This window comes from Triturus cristatus, chromosome 6 (genome assembly GCF_964204655.1).
Source record: "Triturus cristatus chromosome 6, aTriCri1.1, whole genome shotgun sequence".
NCBI lineage: Eukaryota > Metazoa > Chordata > Amphibia > Caudata > Salamandridae > Triturus > Triturus cristatus.
The window spans coordinates 289,499,997-289,524,767 of NC_140589.1; positions in this window are offsets into that span (position 1 = coordinate 289,499,997).

Sequence of the window (24,771 nt, forward strand, 5' to 3'; positions counted from 1 at the left end):
CAAACAAGCTGTCCCTCGTAACACATATTGACTGTCGCTTTGCACTTAATGATGTCCAGCTCTCCACTGCTTTTTGGCTAGTTTTGCACTATATAAATACCACATACATCAGTACTACCTGACTTTTTAAAACCACAAACCCAGTTTTTAAAATTACAAACTTTCATGACCCACCTAGCTTTAACAGGCGCGATGTAGTTTCATCGGCCCCCAATTTTTCAACTGTCCGGCAAGCTCGCTTATGTGTTTCAGCTTGTCAAATATGGTGTGAGATTCAATACACAAATCATCTTAATACTATAAGGCCTGTTTAAATTGTTCCCATCGATGAATCACCCAATTAAACATACCTGGTGTTAGTGGGTAAAAACAGGGACACTTTGGTGTGCAATAGAGGTATATTGAGATGACACTAGCGCCATAATCCTGCTGTTACAGCACCCCTAAAAAACCCTTATCAGCCCTTAACCTTACCCTTCCCTGAAGCATAAAAGGCCCTAACTATCTCTTAACGCAACCCTTCCCTAAACACTAAAAACTCCTCACTACCTTTTAACTCCACCCTTCCCTGAACACTAGAAAGCAATTACTAGCCCTTAATGGTGCTCTTCTCTGATCTGAAAAACCCCTTATTGCACCTTAACGCTACTTTTCCCTGACCTCTTGCTCTCTTTATTGCTACCCTAAAACCCGTTTCTTGTCCCTTAAAATTATGCTTCCCTAAACCTAAAACCTCCTACTTTGCCTTTTTGGTACCCTTCCCTGAACCCAATACACCCTTACTATCCTTTTACATTACCCATCTCTGAAAATCACAAATTTTCCCTTAATGCTAGTTTTCCTGGCACCTTAAAAGACCCAAACTACATCTTAACGCTATCAATCTCAAAGCCCTAACACATCTTTACTACCCCTTAATGCTACCCTTTTCTGAACTCTAAAAACCCCTTACCAGGTACCCACCCCTTTCACCACCTCACTGTAAATGTTCCTCTCTATTTTAGCAGGGTGATGCCCCTTGTCCCTGCTCCAGTGGACTTACCTTCGCCCTATTAGGCACACCATGTTTTCAATTTTTTTAATCCACAACCTTTTTCATTTTATTTTTCCCAATGATATTTGTACTGCAAACCATGTGCTCACCCAACCAGACACACAATCCCTCTACACCTGTGGCCTTATCTTGAGTTTGAGGGAGTAGTCTTGAGAGATCAAGTGAGACTTTAAGAGAATCTCAAAGTCGCACAAGATTTGATGGCCGCCTTGGGGTTGGTCCAATTTTAACCAGGGCGCAGTGGAACACTTAGCTTTGTTCTACCCATCAGATGTCCTTGCTCTTGGTGATTGATGTCACCCAAGAGATGCAGTGCCCATTCCCGTTTTTGTGCAGCCTTCACTTCCATTGTTCCTGATCTTTGCTGTTTGTTGATTAACCAGGCCTTCAGAGGCCCTCCGCAGAAGCAAAATAAAAAAATAAAATTAAGATCGGTGCACTTCCTTTTCTTTTACTTTCAAAGACAGTTACATGGATGGACGATAATCTAGTGATCGTACAAGCAGTACCAGCACAGTGGGAAAAAGAACCTGCATTTCAGGAGTCAACTGACGACAAATGTTTCACATTGTCTTCAAACTGGTGCCGTTACCTCATGACAGTTCTTACAAGAGAGATGTGGAGCAAGTGGCGACTCCTCCATTGTGGCGGAGGAGAGTCGCCCCACTAATGGAAGCAGCAGATCATAACGTAAAATAAAAGGATAATAAAGCAATTTATAAAACTACTTTAATATCATGTTATTTTGCCTGTAGGAGCCAAAGCGGTCGGCCGAGTCTTGAGGGCGGGGCCATCAGCAGTAGGAGTGGTGGGCACTGCTGTCAGTGTGCATGTCAGTTTTGCCAGCCGTCTTAGGCCGGCCAACCATCATGCGCATTGACATTTCCCCAACCCAAGCTGCTTTGCCATATGGAGAGAACAGCAGGTGCAGGCTTCCAGTCCCCTTTGGAGCTGAAAACAAGTCCCCTGAGGCTAATCCCAGCGGTTCTTGAGAAGCACTATGATTGGCCGTAGGGGAGTCTGGGAGCCTGTGCTCCTGGGGACTGCAGTTCCTGGAGCAGAGGAGCACCAAGGCGAGGCGCGGGAGCAGAGAATACAGAGGCAGCAGCCGGCAGCAGGAAGGTAAGTGTGCTTTTATTTATTTTTTAATTGGTTTTTTTTCCCACGCTGACTCCGCGCCGCCCCCACCCTTTTGTATTGGCAGCAGCTGTCAATGTGTGGAACCGGTCACTTGTCAAGTCACTTTGAGTTAAAGTGAAAGAACAACTGAATTTACCACAAGAACTTTAATGACACTTGGGCCAAACTTACACTCATCATTAAGATTCCTGTGCTTTAAAATTAGAGTGCTAAGAGTTTGTATCTAGAAGGGAAAATGGTGATGTTTAGACAAAAACAATAATCATATTATGTTCCCTCACTTTAGGGTGTGATTTCAGTGATATTAATTTATCCCAGGAGGAAGCTCAAGCAACACAGGGCAGCAAAGAACCTGTGCATCCTGTTATTTCTACTTCTTCTAGCCCCTCTGCCCTTTTCCCCTGCTTTCCTAGTGGGGATCATTATGTTTCACTAAGAGATCCGTCCTGGAAGCAAAGCAAGGCATTGGTGGGATCCACTTTGTCCCTGCAACAGCTAAGTGACTATGGGGCATATTTACAGCAGAATGGAGAAGCATGCCGTTAAGCAAACATTGCTAATGCCACACTTCTTCATTCTGAAGATGCAGGGATGTGCCTTATTCACGAGAATGCGGCGCACCCATGCGTTTCCCCTAGCGCTGGCCCTGAGTTCAACTGTCTGGCGCCAACGCAGACACCCTTGCACCATAGTGCAAGGGTGTCTAAGTTTACGGGAAAGATTGTTTATATGCAGGAAGATTCCCCTTCCTGCATGTAAACAATCTTTAAATGCCGTTTTGTAACTTCTATGTGTGCTGCTTAATGCAGCACACATATAAGTTGCAAAACAACATTTTTTTTAAATGATTGTTTATGTGCAGGAAGGGGGACCTTCCTGCACATAAACAATTATAGGCAATTTGCTGTTTCTATGTGTTCTGCCCAAGGCAGCACACATGGAAACAGCAAAAACGAGTCGAAATAAAGCATTTCTCCTTGTTTAACATGTTGAAGACCAGGTTTTTCCTGGTCTTAATTTTGCTGCTCCCTCCTAGTTACGCTGCCCTTTTAAATAGGAGGCAGCGTCAAAATCAATGAGTGTTGTGATGGAACGCCCACCGCAACTCCCATTGCTCTCCCCTTTCACGCTAAATATTGTGTGAAAAGGTGCCTTATTTACAAGGCAGCATTAAGCCACGTTAACTGGCTTAATGCTGCCTTGTATATAAGGCAAGGCCCCTATTGCCATCACAACGTCAATGAAAGTGACGTTGTGTTGGCAATAGGGGCTTCTAAATATGCACCTCTAAGTCAGAGGTCCTTGAAACAGACATGACAGAAAATCAGTAGACACCAGCTGGAGGTGTTTGAACAAAGAAATAGAAACCCTTACTGCAGGGCCACAGGTTGGAGAGTACAAACAGATAGAGAAATCAGAATGTGGAGGGTCATGGACAGTGGTATAGGTACCAGGGCATGCATGGCAACACACCAGAAACCAAAGTCAACCCTGGCACAAATATTCACACCATCCCCACTGCAGGAAGTCGAGACTAGAATCACACATAAGCTTTGGAATATTTTCTATTTAAATATTAATGTTAGTCAGACACCTTTAGTCTGTCCAGCAGGTGGCCATATTATTTGCTTCGGCTCCATAAGTCTTTTGTCAGTGCGGCGTCGGTTGCCTCTCAATTCTCAACCCTTCATTTGACATCCTTCTTGTAGTGCTATGTGACTGCTGCACATGGTGTTCATGCAGACCTCCTCATTTACAAGCTTAAAAGATTCCCACTCTACATGTGTATCTCAAACCAATTCTGTGTTTTCTAGGCAACAACCTTATATTGACCCACTCAATGCCCCTGAAAGCAGCATCATGTGGCTCCAATGCCCGCAGAAGGCAATTTGAGCAGCATGTATGAGGGCTACCTAAGGCCAAAAGCAGTTTATGGTCTGAGAGTGTTTGCACAGGTACTCAGTGACAACGTCGGCCTGTAGTGAAGAGGAGCAGGTCAAGGCTGGTAAATCAGAAATGTGTGCAGAGTAAGATTGTTCTCTGTCAGCTGGGTAGATATCTCTCAATGTATCTGTAAGGTTTTATCCATCAAACCAGCTCCTTAGTTTGACTGAGATCCTGCTCACTACAACACCCGGAATAGCGGGCTGGCCCTGTCTATTTATTTATTTATTATGCATTTAAAATCATTTCCCCATCATCAATAGTAGGTTTGCCACTGACTCCAAGTGTTGATACAATCAGTCTAAAACTTCAACTTGAGCCTTCAAGGAAACATAAATGAAAAGGGTTTCTAATGGGTCCTTATCTAGCCTCCTTTTATAAGTGTGAATCTGCCTTCATCAGTGGGCTCTCTAGTGAGGGTCAAGAATACATCCAATAAGACCCACACTAATATCCTTCTAATATCCTTCTTATGTATGCAGAAGACCACGTGCAATATAGTTGCCCTCACCATTTCTTTCTCCCCCACTGGACTTGTCAGGTTTCATGTGTACCCGTCTCCTGCTCAAGTAAGTGCAGAGCCTATTTCTCTTAGATGAATGCCTCTGGCCTCTGACATCCTAGGTGAGAAATGTGCATCTCGGAGTTGTAGCCATAAAAGCTTGGGAAACAACTATTTCTCATGTCCCTATACCGGCAAATCTACATTTTGCTTATCCAGTCATTCTACAATTTAAAATAATTTTAGTGCATATAAATTCTGACCTGTCGCACCTGAATGTAATTTTCCTCATCTAGATACTCAGTTAGCTATGTATCAGTTCAGAGGAATCCCACTTCAACTATTTCCTTAGCTCCCTGGGAGAAATCCCTAAGCCCAAACAGCAACAAGCAAAAACCAGTGCCCATGCAGGTTGGGAATGGGAAACATCCATCACAATGCAGTCATTACAACGACCTACTTTTACAACGCAACTGTTACAACACAACTGCCTTTACATCGCACGCATTACAATGCATGCCATTACAACACATGTCACTACTACGCATGCCATTACAACACATGCCATTACAACGCATGCCATTACAAAGCTTTATAAGGTAAGTAATGGAGTTTCTTTTAGTATTAGGGTGGGTATGTGTTTTGGGGTACATGAGAATAGTCATTTTTACCCCTACACTATTCAACACTTTCCCTACTGTTGCACTCACTGGAGTGGGAATAGTAATTTTTACCCCTACACTATCCAGCACTTACCCTACTGTTGCACTCACTGGAGTGGGAATAGTAATTTTTACCACTACACTATCCAACATTTACCCTACTGTTGCCCTAAAAGTATTATGCGTTGTAATTGTATGTGTTGTAATGGTATGCGTTGTAATGGAAAGCGTTGTAAAACCATGCAATGTAATGGTAGTTGCGATGTAAAGACTGTGTTGTAAAAGCATGTGTTGTAATGTCATATAGTCGTTGGGAATGCCTATTGAGTGAATGTGTAACTCTTTAGCTACCAGCTCTGACCTGTCAGTACACACATTATCCTCCCATGGCACTCTGTCTCGCTGTGTCCTTGTTAAAAAGGGAAACTACAAGCACATGTGTCGGTGGTGTCATCCTCCTCTCCATATGCACAGCAAGGTGCTATTTTCATATTGCATCATCTGCTGATTAGGTGTTACATGAGGAAGCGCTTGTCCTCTAAGTCAGATCCTCCTGTGTCCGAATCAGCCTCTGGTGCTTCAGAATCATTCAAATCAGCACTTTGGTGCGAATCAGCCTCTGGTGCTTCAGAATCAGTCAAAGCAGCACTTCGGTGCGAATCAGCCTTTGGTGCTTCAGAATCATTCAAATCAGCACTTTGGTGCGAATCAGCCTCTGGTGCTTCAGAATCAGTCAAAGCAGCACTTTGGTGAGTGGTGTTTTATTCAAGTATGTTAGAAAGTACGGCAAGGCTTTCTTACATCTTCCCACTTTGAGGTGGCCTTCTGCTACACTGCAGTTGAAGTGTGTGCCTTCTTCTCCTGCGTGAGGGTTGACAGTCTGTGTCACAGTTCTTTCAGTTCATAGCCACCCACACACAGTCTGACCCATATACCCTCCACAGCATAGTCTGTGAAAAAGTGTGATTCCTCACTATGCAGGATTTTCCATATGTTGTGGAAAAGGAGCATATAGGAGACAGAGTTTGAGGAGCATTGCTTTCACTTCATAGAAGTCATTCCTTTGTTGTTGTACAGCAGCAGTAAGGTCAGAAAATATAAGTACCTTACTGTTCTTCACCTCAAATGGACTATCCTGACTTGCTCTCTGAAGCAAAAAATGTCTGTCCCTGTAATTAAGTAGATGTGCCACCACTGTTCGGGGAGGTGCTGTGTTTGCAGACTCACAATGCTTGGATACAGAGTCATCAACAAGCTTTCGTTTTCAGCTACTCTTTCTTCAAGCTTCTTCTGGTCTGTTCTTAGATATAAGTTCAAGGCTATTTGTCAATATTTGTCACCTGTGCCTCTGTGGCACCATTAAAGCACTTAAAATAGCATCTAGTTTGGATTTGCGCGAGCGCGCGAAAACAAGATGGCCGCCGCGATTTAAGCTCCACTTTTTGGAGCCGTTTTTACTGCCGAATATCAGCTTTTTGCATTATTTCTTATTTTTAAATATTGCTGGCAGTCCTGTGAAGCCTACCTGTGGCTGTATGGGTGTTTTCCTGGCGCTGAAGTCCTCAAGTGCAGTGTACTGCTTCCTCTGGTGGCTGCTTGGAGCTCCTCATCAGGTACTGCCCAGATTTCCTGTCAGGGGGGTGGAGCAAGCTCTCAGGAAAGGGCCTGGCTTTGGCCTAACCACCTCCACAGACCATTTTAGCTGATGCATCAGCCTTATTTGCTGCATTTTTCTTAGTTTTTCCTCTTTATTTGTGGATGTACAGTTATTTACTTCTTCAATTTATTTAAATTACGAAAATGGAGAGTAAAAATGCACAAAATCCCAATAATAAAAGGAAAGAACAGATTTCTCCTCCTCCTGTTAAGTCTAAAGTGGTGGAATCAAGTGAACCCTCTTTGTCCTTAATTCTCGATGAAATTCATGCTCTACATAACAACACTGATAATATTGCGTCAGAAATAAAAAATCTGCGTAAAGATATGTCTAGCATGTCGATGAGGGTCTCGGATAACTCCATTAAAATACAGGATAACAAGGTTAAAATCGACACCTTTTCACCTCTTGTGGATAAAATCTCCCCTATGTCTGCTCAATTGTTAGATATGGAAAATCGTAACAGACAATAAAATCTATGTATTTTTAATAAAGATGTTGAAGGCTCCAATTTCAAGTTATATCTGGAGAATTTGCTTCCTGGTCTTTTAAATGTTAAATTTCCAGAGGAATTTGAAACAGATAAAGTGCATAGGATTCCATCCCATCACAATCCTCATCATACCAAGCCACGACAAATGATTTTTAAGGTTCTTCGTCAACATCATTTGGTTTTGATAAGGAAAGCGGCATGTGAAATTCAATCTTTAATGGTAAATTGCAATAAAAATGTTATCCACCAAGACTTCGCCAAAGAGACTTTTAAGATTTGCAAGGAATTTTCTGATTTGGGTCCTCACCTGCGTAGTCTTGGATTTAAGTATTATTTAAGCTTATTTGAGCCTTCAACGATGCGCATCTGGAGAGATAATATTTCTAAGTCTTTCCAACGCCCAGAAGATTTAAATTTATTTCTGGAAAAACAGTCACATCTTTCGCAGCATTCTATGTATACGCATGACGCTGCTACTTGAATAATATTTTAGCTGATATTTCTGACTAATTTTGTCATTCTCTGAAAGCTGGGCTCCAACGGTTTGGCCATGCCTGTTAAGTGCGTGTGCGTTTCGCATCTGTTATTGATGTTTCTCTGTGTTTGTCATTTTTGTTGTCGTCTTTTGAGTGTTAGTCTGTATATTCTTTTTCCTACCCTTTCCTTTTCGCCTGTTCTGGAGCTACTATTCTTCATGTTCTTTCCTTACTTCTTACTTTCCTCTTCTTGACCTTTTTTCTTTTTCTCTTTTATCATGGCTAATGTTCATAACATTAAAGTAGTCTCATCAAATGTTAAAGGTTTACGTCATCCAGTTAAACGTACACAAATTTAAGACTACTTAGGTAGTTGCAAGGCAGATATTTGTTTTTACAGGAAACCCATATTGATGACAAAATCTTAGAATATATGAAAAAAAAGTGGGTTGATAATGTTGTCTCTGCTCCTGCAGTTGGCATAAAAATGGTGTGGCGATTCTTTTTAAAAAAAAAAATTACATTGCCAAATTTTGAGTACATTTTCAGATGCTAACGGGAGATATGTCATAGTTAAAATTAAAGTTCATGATTCAGTTATATTTTTACTAAATGTTTATGGTCCTACTGCAGATGACCCTGTTTTTTGGTCTACTCTCACAACTGAAGTTTTAAAGTTGGGAAAAGTTCCTCTAATTGTTGAAGGTGATTTTAATGTTATATTTGATCCTTTATTAGATAGATTATCTCTTACTAAATTTCATCCTCCTAAGGTTTTTTATGCTTTTAAATCATTTATTCAAACCACACAGTTAGTAGATATTTGGCGACTACATTATCCTACAGAAAAATGTTTCACATTCTTTTCTAATCCACATAATTCTCATTCTAGGCTTGATTATTTATTAGTCCCTAAGAAATTAATTAATTCCGTCATTACTCCTATGATTAGTAACATTGATATTTCGGATCATGCTTTGATTTCTTTTGTTTTGAATTTAAATTCTTCCTTTACAAAGCAATCTAGATGGCGAATGAATACTGACATTGTTCTTAATGATCGTAATAAACCTAAGCTCTTAAATGCCATTCTGGAATACTTCCTTCTTAACCCTGAGGGTTCTACCTCTATGGTTAATAGATTGGATGCTTTTAAAGCTTATATTAGAGGTGTAACTATTTCTCTTATGGCCCAAGAAAATAAAACCTTTAATGCAAATATTAAACACTTGGTAAAGCAAATAGCAAAATTTGAGAAACTTTTTATTACGTGTAATGACTCTCAATATAGAATCAAATTACAAAAACGTCAATATGAGTTTAATTCAATCCTTAGCAAAAGAGCTGGTATTCAGATCTCTAACTCTAAAGCCAAGTATCGTTTCAATGCCAATAGGTCTGGCAGACTTTTAGCTAATTATCTGCGTATATTAAAAAAGATAATACTCAAATCAATAAAATTAATGGCCCTAATGGTAAAATTGCTTTATCGCACAATGATATCGTTAATGAATTTTGGGATTTTTACTCTACCCTCTATAACAAACCCAATTTTAGTGATTTTCCTTGATTGATTCCTTTTTAACTAAGTGTGGTTTACCCAAGATTTCCAAATCAGATAAAAGTGGGATTGACTCTTTCATTACTCAAGATGAAATTCTATCAGCCATAAAATCGCATAAAAAAATAAGTCTCCTGGTCCCAATGGTATTTCTGCTGAGTTTTATAAAGAATTTCAATTACAGCTTATTCTTTTTTTATTTCAACTTTTTACCTTTTTTAGTTCTACAGGAATTACTTCAGGTTCTTTAACTGAGGCTTTAATTATTGTACTTCCCAAACCTGATAAAGATCCTACACTTGTATCAAATTATCGCCCTATCTCTTTAATTAATCAAGATTGTAAATTATATGCTAAAATACTTGCTTCTAGATTGTCCCCTATGTTAGATTCAATTTTTCATCCAGACCAATCTGGTTTTATGAAGAATAGATATTCTGCTAATAATACAAGAACTCTGTTACATGTCATTGAACAAGCTTCCAATATATCTCTGCCATCGGGAATTCTCGCATTAGATGCTAAGAACGCTTTTGATAAAATTCACTGGCAATTCTTATTCCATACATTATCATCATTTAACTTTGGAGACACATTTATTCGCATGATTTCTGCTCTGTATTCTGCTCCTACTGCTCGTTTATTTATCAATGGCCAAATATCAAACCAATTTTCCCTTTTTAGAGGTACAAGACAAGGTTGCCCCCTTTCCCCACTTTTGTTCCTTATAGGTATTGAACCTTCACTTACTTTCTATAAGAAATTGTGTTAATAATAAGGGAACGAATATTAAGGACGTCATTCTAATACTTTAGCATATACTGATGATGTACTTTTATTTATTAGTGATCCTTTATGCTCATTCCCTCCTCTATTAGAGCTTATTTGGAAATATTCCACAGTATCTGGCTACAAATTGAATACTAATAAAACTGAATTTTATTGCTTTAAATATTTATTGTACTCCTGATATGTTACCTATGAATGAAATTATTCGTCAAAAAGAGAAATTGAAGTATCATGGTATTCTGTTCTCTTCATCCATAAAGTCTACAATAACATTGAACTGTGACGTTATTTTAAATTATATTAAGGATAAAACATCCAAATGGTCTTCACTTCACCTTTCATTGTGGGGAAGAATGGATTCTATTAAAATGACTATTTTCTACACTCTAGCTATGATTCCTACACACCTTTCATTAAAATTTTACAAAGATGTTGATAAACTTCTCTCCAAATTTCTTTGGAATAAAAATCACCGCTGGAAAAAGGGTTAGGCTTTGTACCCACTCCATCTGTAGACAGATTCAAACTCTGCTGTGAACTCAAGGAGTTCATCAGAAAAATAAAACTTGAAGTCTTCTTCAGGGACAAACCACCAACTGACGAACAAAGAAGCGATACAGGATTAAGGAAGAAAACTAACTTCGCACCACCACCTATCAACCTACCTGTGGAACTATTAGCTTTTGAGAAAGCAATAATGAAAGAAGTGAAGGAACGGGACCCAAGGACCATCAAGATGTTCCACAACACAAGCAACATTGAACAGGAGGCAATACAAAAACTATCCACCAACGATACAATCACAATAAAACCAGCAGACAAAGGGGGAGCCATCGTTCTACTGAACACTACGGACTACCGAAATGAGTGCCTGCGCTTGCTAGCCGACGAAAGAAACTACATTCGCATCAACGAAGACCCCACGGAACGTATTCGGATTGACATTGCGTTCCTCATTGAAGAATCATTAACCAATGACTGGTTGAGTAAAAAAGAATCGAATTTTCTTGATAACACTAACCCCACTACTCCCTATTTCTACACTATCCTAAAAATCCATAAACATCAGGATAAACCACCTGGGAGACCCATAGTGTCAGGGATTAGTTCCATTCTAGAACCACTGTCCAAGTTTGCAGACGCATTCTTACGTCCTATTATACAGAAAACTGACACCTATCTACAGGACACTAAAGAAGTCCTCTGCCTTATGAAAGATCTAGAATTTGACCCCACATCCAGCATACTCATTGGCTTGGATGTGGAGAGTCGCTACACAAGTCTCCCTTATAAAGAAACACTAGAGATACTAGAAGAGGTCCTTTTTTGAGAATGACTGGACCTACCACACCCCCAGACATGTAGTGCTTAAATGCTGCAGACTGGCGCTAACTGAGAATTTCTTTAGATTTGAAGACAACCTGTACAGCCAACAACATGGTACCAGCATGGGAAGCACTTTTGCGCCGAGCGTGGCGGGCCTCTACGTGCACCCTTTGGAAAGGCACAAGATACTAAGTAATACCAACCCCCACTTACATCATGTCCAGATGTGGAAAAGATATATAGACGATGTTCTATTGATCTGGGAGGGCATAGAGGAAGAAGCCAATGAATTCCTAAGGTGGCTCAACTCGCAAGACCCATACCTAAAATTTACCCACACCATGAGTAGATCGCACCTGGTATTCCTGGACTTAAACATACAGACACAATAGGGCTCTCTAGCTACCACCACACATTTCAAGCCAACTGCAAGGAACTGCCTCCTTATTTATGAGAGTTTCCACCCCCGGCATTTAAAACAAAACCTGCCTTTCGGACAATTCCTTCGTCTGAGAAGGAATTGCACCGACAAACATGACTACAACACTCAGGCAAAGGATCTCAGTGAGAAACTCCTGAAACGTAACTACCCAAAACATCTTTTATCCAGGGCGAGAAAAAGGGCTGCAAATAATAACAGGGAAGCCTTACTTGAGCCCAAGATAACCAACAACTCAGAATCCTAAAGACCAATTTGTATAACCACCTTTAACGTGGCCTCAGACTGAGTCACCAAGATAGTGAAGAAACACTGGCACACACTATTCAATTCAATTCAACTTTATTCAGTGGAAAAAGAAAATGTCACCATAAAAGTATACAGTTGTAAAACATTTCTATATATACATATTCATCAGCAATCCATATAACTACAGAAAACAGCACATTTAAAATAATTAAAATAAGGAGGTCATTATACTCCCCATTTTTCGGTAGGTGCAATAATACATTATAAACTATTCAAGGAGCATTGCGTTCATCTTAGGGGGGAAAGTGCTAGTGCGTGAATGTGCAAAATTGTATCTAAAGTGCAAAGTGTCACATCTCTGAAGGTGCAGATCAGAATTAATAAATTCATATATTTACATTACTAATTAAAAAATTAGCCAGTTAAGAAGACATTGTTTCATTTCTATTTACATCATAATCGATTTCCTACACTTAAAAATACTTTTTTTAAAAGGTTGTTACGGAGGCTAACACAAATACTGTCTCTAACTGTTGTAAAACCTTGAAATCTGGGCGGCATTTCCTTATACCAAGTGATTTTAACACAGGGATTATCCACAGTTTCCTCTGCACTGAATAAAATTTACAGAAGAAAACCACATGAATGGTTGTTTGTCCTGAAATATCATCACATGGACAATTACACAATTCTTTTGACCAATCATTGACATTAGGGAAGCTTATTGATCTATGTAGTATACCTAAACGGAATCGTATTAAAAGAAATTTATCAAAATCACATGTTATCAAGTCTAGGTATGATTGAAATTTAAAAGATGTTAAAATGAGGTTATGCGCCTGCACCGTTATTTTATTCATTTCTATACATAACCTCTGATCGCTCAAAAAACGTAAGCACTCTTTTTTGAGGACCTTCCTTGTCATCCTATACATGGAAGAAGGTTCATCATAAAAATCTTGGTGACCCAAATTACATAAAAATGTTTTAACATAGAACAACCATCTAACTTGTTTAACTCCATCCAAACCCATACAGTCTTTAAGGATCAGGCAATTTAGCTTCATCTCCTCTGTTGTCCAAACCCTATGCCACAAAAGAACTGGTTGAATCTTTATGATATCTTCCAAATATGTCAACCCTAGTTCTGTGTGGCAAATAAAAGAGGAAGTGCTGTTTGGGACCATCAATAGAAACCTTAAAAAGATATTTTCAGCTACCTGGATGGAGTTAACGTCCATGTGTCCCCAAACACCCGCTCCATATGTGGCTACGGTGACGCATTTTGCTTTATGTATATTTAGTAGTTCTAACGTCGGGCGTCTACCCAGTTTCCTACTAAAGTTAGATAGGGCAGTCAGGGTCCTTATAAACAGTAGTCTTCTTGTTTTAACTGCCTCTACCCAGGATCCCGTACGTTCAAATAAAATTCCAAGGTAGGAGAAAGTCTTCGTGCTTTCGATCCGCTTTTTATCAATAAAAATAGACCGGGGCTTTATACATCCTGTCCCACAATTAATTATAAATGTTTTGGATGAATTAATAGTTAGGCCCCACTCAGACATAAAATTTGCAAAACTATTTACAACCCTTTGTAATCCCTGTGAGGTACGTGCCATCAAAACCGCATCGTCTGCATATAATAATGCAGGGATAAATCGTTTATCAGCCGCTGGTAAATCCCTGCATTCCTGTATTAAAACCTTATTCAGACTATTTATATATAATGTAAAAAGAAATGGTGCAACGACGCAGCCTTGTCTCACGCCACGCCTCTCTTTAAAGTGTCTAGTGCATTCCCCCCTTACCCCGAAACGAACCTGCGCCTTAGCCCCTTGATATAGCTGCCTTAAATAAGAGATCAGGACCGCTTCCACACCCATCTCCTCAAGAATAAGCCATAGTTTGGTATGAATTACACAGTCAAACGCTGACGACAAGTCAACGAATGCCATGTATTGGGGACCTTTTTTGGCTTTGATGTACTTGTTCATTAAAATGTTAAGATTGAGGCCCTGCTCAATTGTTCCTAGCTTTTTACGAAAACCGTATTGCAGGTCACTTATCACTGCCTGATCCTCCGCCCAATCCTGTAATCTATTCAAGATTACTCGGCCCACGATTTTTACGGTAGAATCCAGCAAGGATATTGGCCGATAACAGGCCGGGTCAGACCTGTCGCCTTTCTTAAAAATAGGTACCAGGATGGATTCATACCATGTAGAAGGGAAACCTGCAGAGCCGCAGGCATTAAAAACTTGTGTCAGCAATGGGGCCCAAACTTCCATACTAAATTTAAAAATATCAACCGGGACACCATCTGGGCCAGCGGCCTTTCCCCCCCAAACTTTTGACAATGGCAAGGTTTACCTCGCTGAGATCGAAATGCAATTGTAAACCTTGGGCTTCTATGTTTGCTTGATCTCTCTCGTTTTCGGGCATAATTTGGAGTCCTATATTAGGATCATTATACAAAGCAGAGAAATGCTCAATCCACAACTGTTCAGTTATTGCCACCTCAATTGTGGCCATATCTCTTGGGATCAAAAAAGGGGCATTAACAGCCTTCCAAAAGGCGCTAGAATCTCTGCTTTGGGAGGCTTCGCATAATGCCGACCATGCTTCCCATTTTAAAGCCTTTCTTCTTTCTTTAAGGGCAGAATTATACTCTTTGCGAGCCTCTCTGATCCTCGCCTTGTTTTTATCTTCCATATGTAGGACATTTTTAAGATTCCTATGGGCCCTTGTACAATCAGAATCAAACCAACCTTCTTTCTTCTAATTACCTTTCTTATTATTAATTTTACCAGTAAGCTCTTCCTTACTTTGATTTGTGATAGCAATGAAACCATTAATGATTTCATTGCTTGTGGAGTTCTCATCCAGGCAGACCATTATCTTATCATTGCATTTCGTTAAGACCTTATTCATAACATCATTTGGGTCTATTTTATCCCATCTTAATGCGAAACCATTTTGCCTAGAGAGACATATGTCTCCCAATATGGAATTAGGGCTTTTAGATCTCAATTCAATTTTTCTAGACAATAAGATACCTACAATCTGAGGGAAATGGTCGCTTATTGCAATCTTGAATGTGTGAAAACTAAAAATTCTCGAGGAGTGTCTCATAGAAACCAGAATAAAATCAATTGTGGAGAAAATTCCACTGCCATTAAAAGTTGGACCAAAAGTGACAGAAGGAGAGCACAAAGTATTCACAAAACCCAAATCAAAATAGGACACTATATCATTTAGGCTCTCACCATACCTTGAGTGGGAGAAGTGGGGGAATGTCATGTCCATATCGTAAACCAAACCACAATTCCCAGTTTCTGAGTGATGACATAGGCCAGAATTAAAGTCCCCTCCCCAGACTATCAATAGGTCCTTACTTACAGATTCCTGAAGATGAAGATGGCGAAGATGGCGAGATATGGCTTTAATAATCCTTTCTATTTGATCATGTGGCGCATTATTGTAGTAGTTTACTAATATTACTGTGCGAGTTTTTTCCACAGAAAAGCTAATAATATGATAGAATGAGTCCTCCACTACCATACAGATATTACCTAGATTCAGCAGATTCGAAACATAAGTACAAAGGCCCCCTTTAGCTCTACCATGTGATGAAGTTATTGCTGACGTGTGTAAAGTTTTATAGCCATTTATATGTATCGGCTCCACTGTCCATGTTTCCTGTAGGCTGATGAATTCGAACCTCTGTACAAAATTAATCCATTCCACATTCTTTACCTTTGATTTTAGTCCTGCTACATTCCAAAACAGGAAGTTACAGCTATTAGAGCCGAAATCATTTTCGTTATCATCTAGAATATCAACTAAGCTCTCCTCCTTGTTAAGTATCAGCTGTCTAACCACCTGTGTTGAACGTAGTGTTGGGGCCTCTTCACCTATTACTAAAGAAAGAATTGGCGTTTTTGCACAGGCACACACTAAATAGTGGGGGTCTGAAAATACCTACACCCATGTTCAGCCACAGACGTGGCATGAACCTGAAGAACCATTTAGTGCATACACGACCCAGATCGACAAATACGAATGAAGGCAGTGTCCACAGGCTGCATACATTACCCACAGGGCACTACCCCTGCAGCAACTGCAGCGTCTGCCACCTAACCGCAGCAACCAAAACTGTTACTCTGAACAACAACACTACTTGGGAACTATGCCAATTTTCAAACTGTAACACAGCAGGAGTAGTATACCTCATCACGTGTACATGCAACCTCCACTATGTGGGTATGATTACAAGGAAAGTGAGTACCCGCATAGTGGTGCACAGGAGCAACATACGGTGTAAGCACGCCACCACAAGAATGACTGCCCACTGCATCGAGAAACGACACACACCCAACGATCTGAGATGGGTAGTGTTAGAACACATCAGCAACAAGGATAACCTAGAAAAGAGGTTACACGAGAGGGAACAACGCTGGGTGTTCAAACTCCGCACCGACACCGAGGGTCTCAATGACAATATACCCTGGGGTCTGTTCTGTTGAATTTTACGCCAGTATCAACATAATCACCACGGGTTAGGTCTGGTATCAAGACAAGCTGAAGCATGCAACACCTCTCATGGGGTATATGCCCCTGCACCAATACACCATAGAGGTGTTCCCCATTGATTTTCTAAAAACATGAGACACAGCAAGATCCCCATCAAAACACACAGGCAATGTGCCTGAAGTGGGGTCACTTAATGAGGAAAACTTTTTGGCAAAATAGGATGTAGGGTTCACCTGTTTATAACCTATGCCTTTATTTCCTACATCACTAGAGGATCGGTTTCAAGTAACTACGTAGAGAAGAAGACACACTGTGCTTATGCTGCGCAAATGCATACCCAACTAGAGGCTTCAACAGTAAAAAAAACGATTCCTTACAATAGAAGTTTCCATGGCCATACATTATCACCTCTAAATAATGTAGTTTATTGAATATTAAATTGTGCTGTAAGACCAAAGTTTAACACCGACATGCTACTATTAAAGTGTTGAAGACGAGGATACTGCGGAGCCCACCCGGATATCCTACAAGCATGGCCGCCATCCTTTCCCAACAGCGGTGGCCATTTTAATGCCCTGCGCGGTCTAGTCTCTCAAGACCATTACGCGGCAAACACGGAAGCCTTATAACCAGATCCTCTCCGGAGACACGCTATGATGTGGTCCGGCGGGAAGAGCTCTAAGTGCCCAGACGCGGCGTCCCCAACATTGAAGTAAGTGAAATTTGCCTCCACAGGTCTCGCTAGGAAGGTCGTGAGTTCGATGTACCTTTTACGCAACGAGAGTCCATGCAAACCTCAATCATTGTACTTCCGTCAACTGTATACGCTAAACTCTCCTACCTTCTAATTCTGGCAGGATTGTTTCATAGGGAGACACCGCCCCCCGAGTCCATGGAGCGCAACCTCACACATAACAAAGTAAAGATTTGAAAATACGCAAAAAAAAATGTTTTACCTGTTTGTGTGGAGTGTGTGTTGTTTGTGTGTCACCACTTGAGTTGTGTGTAACTATCTATACACATATGTAAATAATCCACGCTGCGCGTTTGACCGGCATGTTTTAACCTATTTAGACACAACCACGCTCCCCTTGGAAGCCTGCACGCACCATTATGGAGCAAATCACCCATATGGAGCACTGCAGCATGGAAGAATATAATGTGTACCCCCACTCGAGTGAAGGGGATTTTGCTTTCTAATGCATTTTCTCAATTTTTACCATTACAGATATGCAACGTGACTTAGGGAACATATGTATTAATTACGCATGCTTTATTAGTAGCAGCGTTCACTTTATTTTCTTTATTTTTTCACTATCTCTATTTTTTCCTATTAAGGTTTATTAGGAGTGGCAAACACAGGGCTGGTCCCTGTGCGGTCCTGATGAAGAGCTAGGGGAAGCTCGAAACATGTTGATCATACACTGAATTCCTACTCATCACAGTCAGGTGTGCCAGTGCAACCCCCCTTTTAGACATACCAACCTAGGAGCAAGAATAAAAGTTGTTTAGGCCCACTAGCAAGGTATTTTTAATCACTTTCTAACCACTCCACCACACACTGCACCACACATAGTCTTCCACTGAAAGTGCTCCTACGTAATTCCGCAAGTCGTAGCACGCCCCAGTTCGTAGAGAACTGGGATGTCCCCAATGATGAAGCATGTCACCGTGGGGAAACCCTGGTGAGTGAGGGGACTCAAGAAATATTTTTTTTTTTCTTTCTATCTGTTTTTTCCTGATCACACTGGTTAGGAGCCACATTCTTGGACTAGGTCTCAAAACCCAATACCTTGGGTTTTCTTTGTTTGTATTACAACAATGCATTCATATCATTTGACGGTCTACGAACATAATTTAGTTTACCTCAGTCTGATATTACCAAATATGAATATTTATGTAATTCAATTCTAGATTCGTTTCCTCATGTTATTCCTTCTAATGTTAAAGCTGACTTATCAATTTATAGTCAAACTATTTCCACATCATCTCATGGTGTCTCTATTTTATATAAAAAAGTATCTAATTCTCTAGGAACCAACATTAATATGATTTCAGTATTTTGGAATAATGAACTTTCGCTCTCCTTATCTGTTGATATATGGAAAGATATTTGGCTTATTAATATTTCTGGGTGGTTACCTGTCTCACTTTATCTAATTGTTGTATTTTATTTAACTGTTTATGGACTCCATTACGTTTATTTCAAGCTAAACTTCTTCAATCTTCAACTTGTTGGCACTGTAAACTTTAAAACATATGCTTTTTGATTGTCCTTTTGTTGCTAAATTTTGGACAGACGTTTAGATATTATAAAAAAGATATTAACTATTCATGATAATGTTTCATTTAAAATGGTAATATGCAAATCTGCTGTTTTGACACACAAATGAAATGACTTAGAAGGTAAACTTTTTATCTTTCTAATATCAGCTGCTTTAAAATCCATTACATTCTGTTGGAAAGATGTATCGTTATTATCAGTACATGCTTGGTGGTCAATCAATCAATCAATCAATCATAGGCATTTGTATAGCGCACTGCTCACCCGGAGGATCTCAAGGCGCTGGGGGGGGGGAAACGCTACTGCTCGAACAGCCAGGTCTTGAGTTGCTTCCTGAAGGCGAGATGGTCTTGCGTTGTCCGGAGGTGGATGGGGAGGGAGTTCCATGTCTTGGCTGCCAGGTAGGAGAAGGATCTTCCTCCGGCGGTGGCTCTGCGGATGCGGGGGACGGTGGCGAGAGCGAGGCTGGCGGAGCGGAGCTGGCGGGTGAGCTTGTGGAAGGTCAGGCGGCTGTTGAGGAACTTGGGGCCCAGGTCGTGGAGGGCCTTGTGTGCGTGGGTGAGGAGTCGGAACGTGATTCTTTTGTTGACGGGGAGCCAGTGCAGGTCTCTCAGGTGTCCGGAAATGTGGTTGTGTCGGGGGATGTCCAGGATGAGTCGTGCTGAGGCGTTTGGGATCCGTTGGAGTTTCTTCTGGAGTTTGGCGGTGGTGCCGGCGTAGAGGGCGTTCCCGTAGTCCAGCCGACTGGTGACGAGGGCCTGGGTGACCGTCTTCCTGGTCTCGGTGGGGATCCACCGGAAGATCTTTTGAAGCATGCGCAGGGTGATGAAGCATGAAGACGAGACGGCGTTGACTTGTCTGGTCATCGAGAGGGAGGAGTCCAGGATGAAGCCTAGGTTGCGTGCGTGGTCCATTGGCTTGGGGGTGACTCCCAGGGCGGGGGGCCACCAGGAGTCGTCCCAGGCGGAGGGTGATGATCCCAGGATGAGGACCTCTGTCTTGTCTGAGTTCAGTTTCAGGCGGCTGTTCTTCATCCATTCGGTGACATCTTTCATCCCTTCGTGTAGGCTGGCTCTGGCGGCATCCGGGTCGCTGGTGAGGGAGAGGATCAGCTGGGTGTCGTCGGCATAGGTGATGATCTTGAGGTTGTGTTGACGTGCGATGGATGCGAGGGGGCTCATGTAGACGTTGAAGAGGGTGGGGCTGAGCGATGACCCTTGTGGAACGCCGCAGATGACTTCGGTGGCCGCTGACCGGAACGGGGGGAGGCGGACTCTCTGGGTTCTTCCGGCGAGGAATGAGGTGATCCACTCCAGGGCCTTCTCCTGGATGCCGGTGTTGTTCAGGCGCTGTACCAGGGTGCGGTGGCAGACAGTGTCGAACGCTGCGGAGAGGTCCAGGAGGATGAGGGCCGCAGTTTCCCCGTTGTCCATTAGGGATCTGATGTCGTCTGTGGCTGCGATGAGGGCGGTCTCCGTGCTGTGGTTGGCTCGGAAGCCGGATTGCGAGTGGTCGAGGGACCCGTTGGTCTCGAGGAAGGCGGCTAGCTGTCTGTTGATGGTCCTCTCGATGACTTTGGCAGGAAACGGGAGGAGCGAGATGGGGCGGTAGTTCTTGAGGTCGGAGGGGTCTGCAGTTGGTTTCTTCAGCAGGGCACTGATCTCGGCATGTTTCCAGCACTCCGGGAAGGTGGCGGTGTTGAAGGAGGCATTGATGATGTCGCGGAGGTGGGGTGCGATGATGTGGTCGGCCGTGTTGAAGATGTGGTGTGGGCAGGGGTCCGTAGGGGATCCGGAGTGGATGGTGTTCATTGTGCGTGTTGTGTCTTCGGTGGTCTGTAGACGAGGGTGCCTCTGAGCGTGGTCTTGGGGTCGGTGTGTATCTGGAAGTGGGGGTGTTCGGCGGAGGTGAAGGTGTCATCGGAGTTGGTCGTGATGCGGATGGTGTTCTTGTGGATGATGGCGATGCCTCCTCCTGTCTGGTTGACGCGGTCCTTCCTGGTGATTTAGTAGCCTTCTGGAATGGCGATGGCGACGTCGGGCGCTGAGGAGGCGTTCATCCAGGTTTCCGTCAGGAAGGCGATGTCTGGTGCTGTCGAGTCGAGGAGGTTCCAGAGTTCAACGACATGCCTGTGAACGGAGCGGGTGTTTAGCAGGATGCACATCAGGTGTTTGTTGCTGGGGCTCGGTTTAGCAGGTGCGGTGTTGGGTCGGAGGCCGGTGAAGCGGCAGGTCAGGCAGGTGAAGGGTCCGTGGGTGCGTCTCGGGGTGGCTCGGTAGCAGGCGGTGTTTCGGCCGGCGTTGAGTGCGTGGAGGGTTTTGGCGTCGTAGATGTGCAGGGTGTGGTGGCGAGGGCGAGGACCAGGGGGTCTGGCGCTGGGCGCGGTCCAGGCGCAGACGGGCTTACCTTTGGCGCACCTTCGGCGCTCAATCGGCGCTCCCGCTGCGCGCGTCCGCTGCGCGGTCACTCTGGGGGCGTCATAAGTAAGGAGCCGGGAGGGAGGAGCAGCTGGGTGGAGGGAGCGGGGCGGCGAATGGAATCACAGGGGACAAGGCCGCAGGGAGGCAGCGGCGGGAAATTCCAAGAAGCAGCGGGCAGCGGGAAATTCCCAGGAGCAGCGGGAAATTCCCAGGAGCAGCGGGCAGCGAGCGAAGGAATCTGCAGGCAGGAGGCGGCAAAGGCAGGCAGGAGCGGCAGCAGTGAGTGGGGCGACCAAGCCCTGTGGAGGGCTGAGCGGTCATGGGTGATTTTTACAAGAAGAGGAGCTCAGTTATCTTTAGCCGGTATTGGTCACTATTTTGGAAACCTGTTGATATATATTTATCTTCTTAATTATATAATTATATCTAGTTTTATTGCAATTATAATAGACTAATGTTTTTTGCTATAGTAGCTCTATATTTGCTAGTTAATGCAATAGTTTTATAATTGTTTCCTTTCCCTTTCCCTTTTTATTTTTCATTGAGTAATTGTTACCTACTTTAATCCATTTGATGCTTTTGTATCTTTATATGATGATTCGGGTATTTTTGCTCAGTAATATTTTTCTGTATTGTCTTTATGTTTTGCTTAATATGAAAACTAAATAAAATCTTTTGAAGACAAAAAAAAAAATAACATGTCGTTTATCAAGGCATGGCCTGTTACACCTGTCTCCAGGGATGCTAATGGCGGCCCTGATTCTTGAAATCATTTAGTATTAGTTCACATCAATGGCGTTGCAGGATTTGGTTGTAATTTTCACTTGTTTTAGTTTACCAAACTGTTCTGTGATTCTGTGCCTGTCTTCCCTTTACATTACCTCATGGTGTAAAACGGACACTAGAATTATTAGAATTACCCCAGTTTAATCTTTACAGGGATGTATTTGCAGTAACAATTATTGGACAACATGTACGAAGCAACTTTACGCTCAGAAACAGCTGATTGGGCCATTTCTGACAGCAAGAATGTTTTTACATATGTACAAAGCACACATTTCAATTTGGTAACACGTTACCGAATCGCAATATTTGTTTGCGATTCTGTATTTGAAGGGGCCCTTCTAGGGCATTTCTTTCAAATACCTAATCTGAATGGCATGTATTAATGTTTTGTGACTAAATAAGGGTAGCAAAACATTCATATTTTACAGACTCCTTGAAGGAGGTTGTAACCCATCCGGAAATGGGAAGGGGTGCAAAGGGGACTCTTTAACCTTTCAGAATGGAAAACAAATATTTTAAAGAGAAGGCAGTGGTCTCACAAGACTACTGCCTACTCTCAAAAAATAAAACTTCAAAGTTTCATTTCTTCTTTTTAAACGTATCCCATTTTCCTTCATGGAAAACGTGTTGCAATAAAAAAAAAAGACTGCTTTATTTAAAAGTAATCACAGACATGGCGGTCTGCTGACCTCAGCAGGCCACCATCCCTTTGATGGAGTTGATTCCTAATGGGTCGCAAATTGTCACCTACCTCCTTAATATGCATGAGGTAGGTATTTTTGCGACCCAATAGGAATCACTAATGAAACTCAAAAGAGTTTCCTACATTAGGAATACTAATTTCCTAATTATGATTCTGGGAGAATCCCAATTAGGAAAACGGTATTCCTAATGCTTGTACATCTGGCCCATAGTGACTTATTTGTGCAATTGGCATTACAATTGATTACAAATTTTGTAATTTGAACTTTGGCTATATTTCGAATGGAATGGTAATTCATTTATATCAGAGGAATATTTTTTGTAAGCTGTTTCAGTTGCAATTATCAGTTGTTGTGGGGTTCAACAAGGCCTGTGTACAGGGCTTCCATTTCACAAATACACGTTTAAACTTGACAGCTTTTTAGACAGTGACTTTTTCCATGCTTTGGACGTACATGATAATGTACTCAGAAAATGTTCTGCTTGCAGCACATTTTCTTCGTAAGCATTTTATCATGACACTTGTACATTCTGTCCAAGGCTAGAGCACACTGAGCACATTGCCCTTGCTTGCTTTTGTCAGTTTGGAGACAGCTCTGAATTGGAAAGACAAAAAATTACATCGCATTGCCCCTGCGACACAGTGCGAATGAAACCAGGATTTTGGTTAGATAAACTGCCATTGAGAAAAGATCCTCAAAGGAGCAGTTACTTGTATGGATTATTCTGGAACATTCGCCTGTGAGTGACATGAAATCCTGCTGGCTGCAGTCTCTATCCTGCAAAGGACGGCGGCCTGTTCAACACCAGACTGGCTTCCTGATACATCGTACACAGGTATGAGGAGTTCTGGCACCCCAAGAGATCTGGCAGACAGCACTCTCACTATGCTCTCGACAGTGTAGGTAGGATTAGGTAGGAGTGTCAGTATGATATATTCTCATATATTCATATAATCACCGTAACTGTTATCATGGTTGAACTGTTTATTTTTTTTAACTATTCTGGTAATGCTGCCAACAATGCTTTGTCTCCTGCTAATAAGCACAGCTCATGTCTTTTACAAAAAATTACAATTGTTTCAATAAATGTTTGAAATGCCATTTTGTATCTTTTTGTGTCTTCATTTGGGCATGCTCTATTTAATCATGAAAGGGCAGATGTTTCCACGATGTCTTCGGGGGTATTACAGTGGTCATGTTCTGTGGTTGCAGATACCATCTGGTCTCCTGTAAGATTAGGGGTCCAGATGGTGCACTGTGTGCTAGCTAGGTATTATGTCAACATAGTTGGATGGTATCTGTGTCCATATTCTGACAGCCCTACTTGATTCGTAGGCACTGTATGACATGACGCCACCAACTTTCTAGGTGAGGTACTTATTTAATGGGTCTCCTGAGTAGTTCTTATGTGTTCCCAAAGCAACTATTCACCTTATACAGAGACCCCCATGGTGTGAGGTTAAGGGTCCAGATGGCTCACTGTGAACTAGTAAGAAAAGGCCAACATACTCTGATAGTATGAGTGGACTCAGTCCCTATATTCTGACGTTTATGTTGTCCAAAAGCACAGTCCTACCTGATTAGTAGGAACGGTACAACACAATAACGACATAAGCATTATTGAAGATGTGAAGTACCATAGGGTTTAATCAATTCCTCCATTTTATGTTTCATGTATTTGAGGCACATTCCTGGGGGTTATTCGGGCTCCTCTGATAGCCAGCATCTGTTACACAGTGGTAGTCAGCCGCA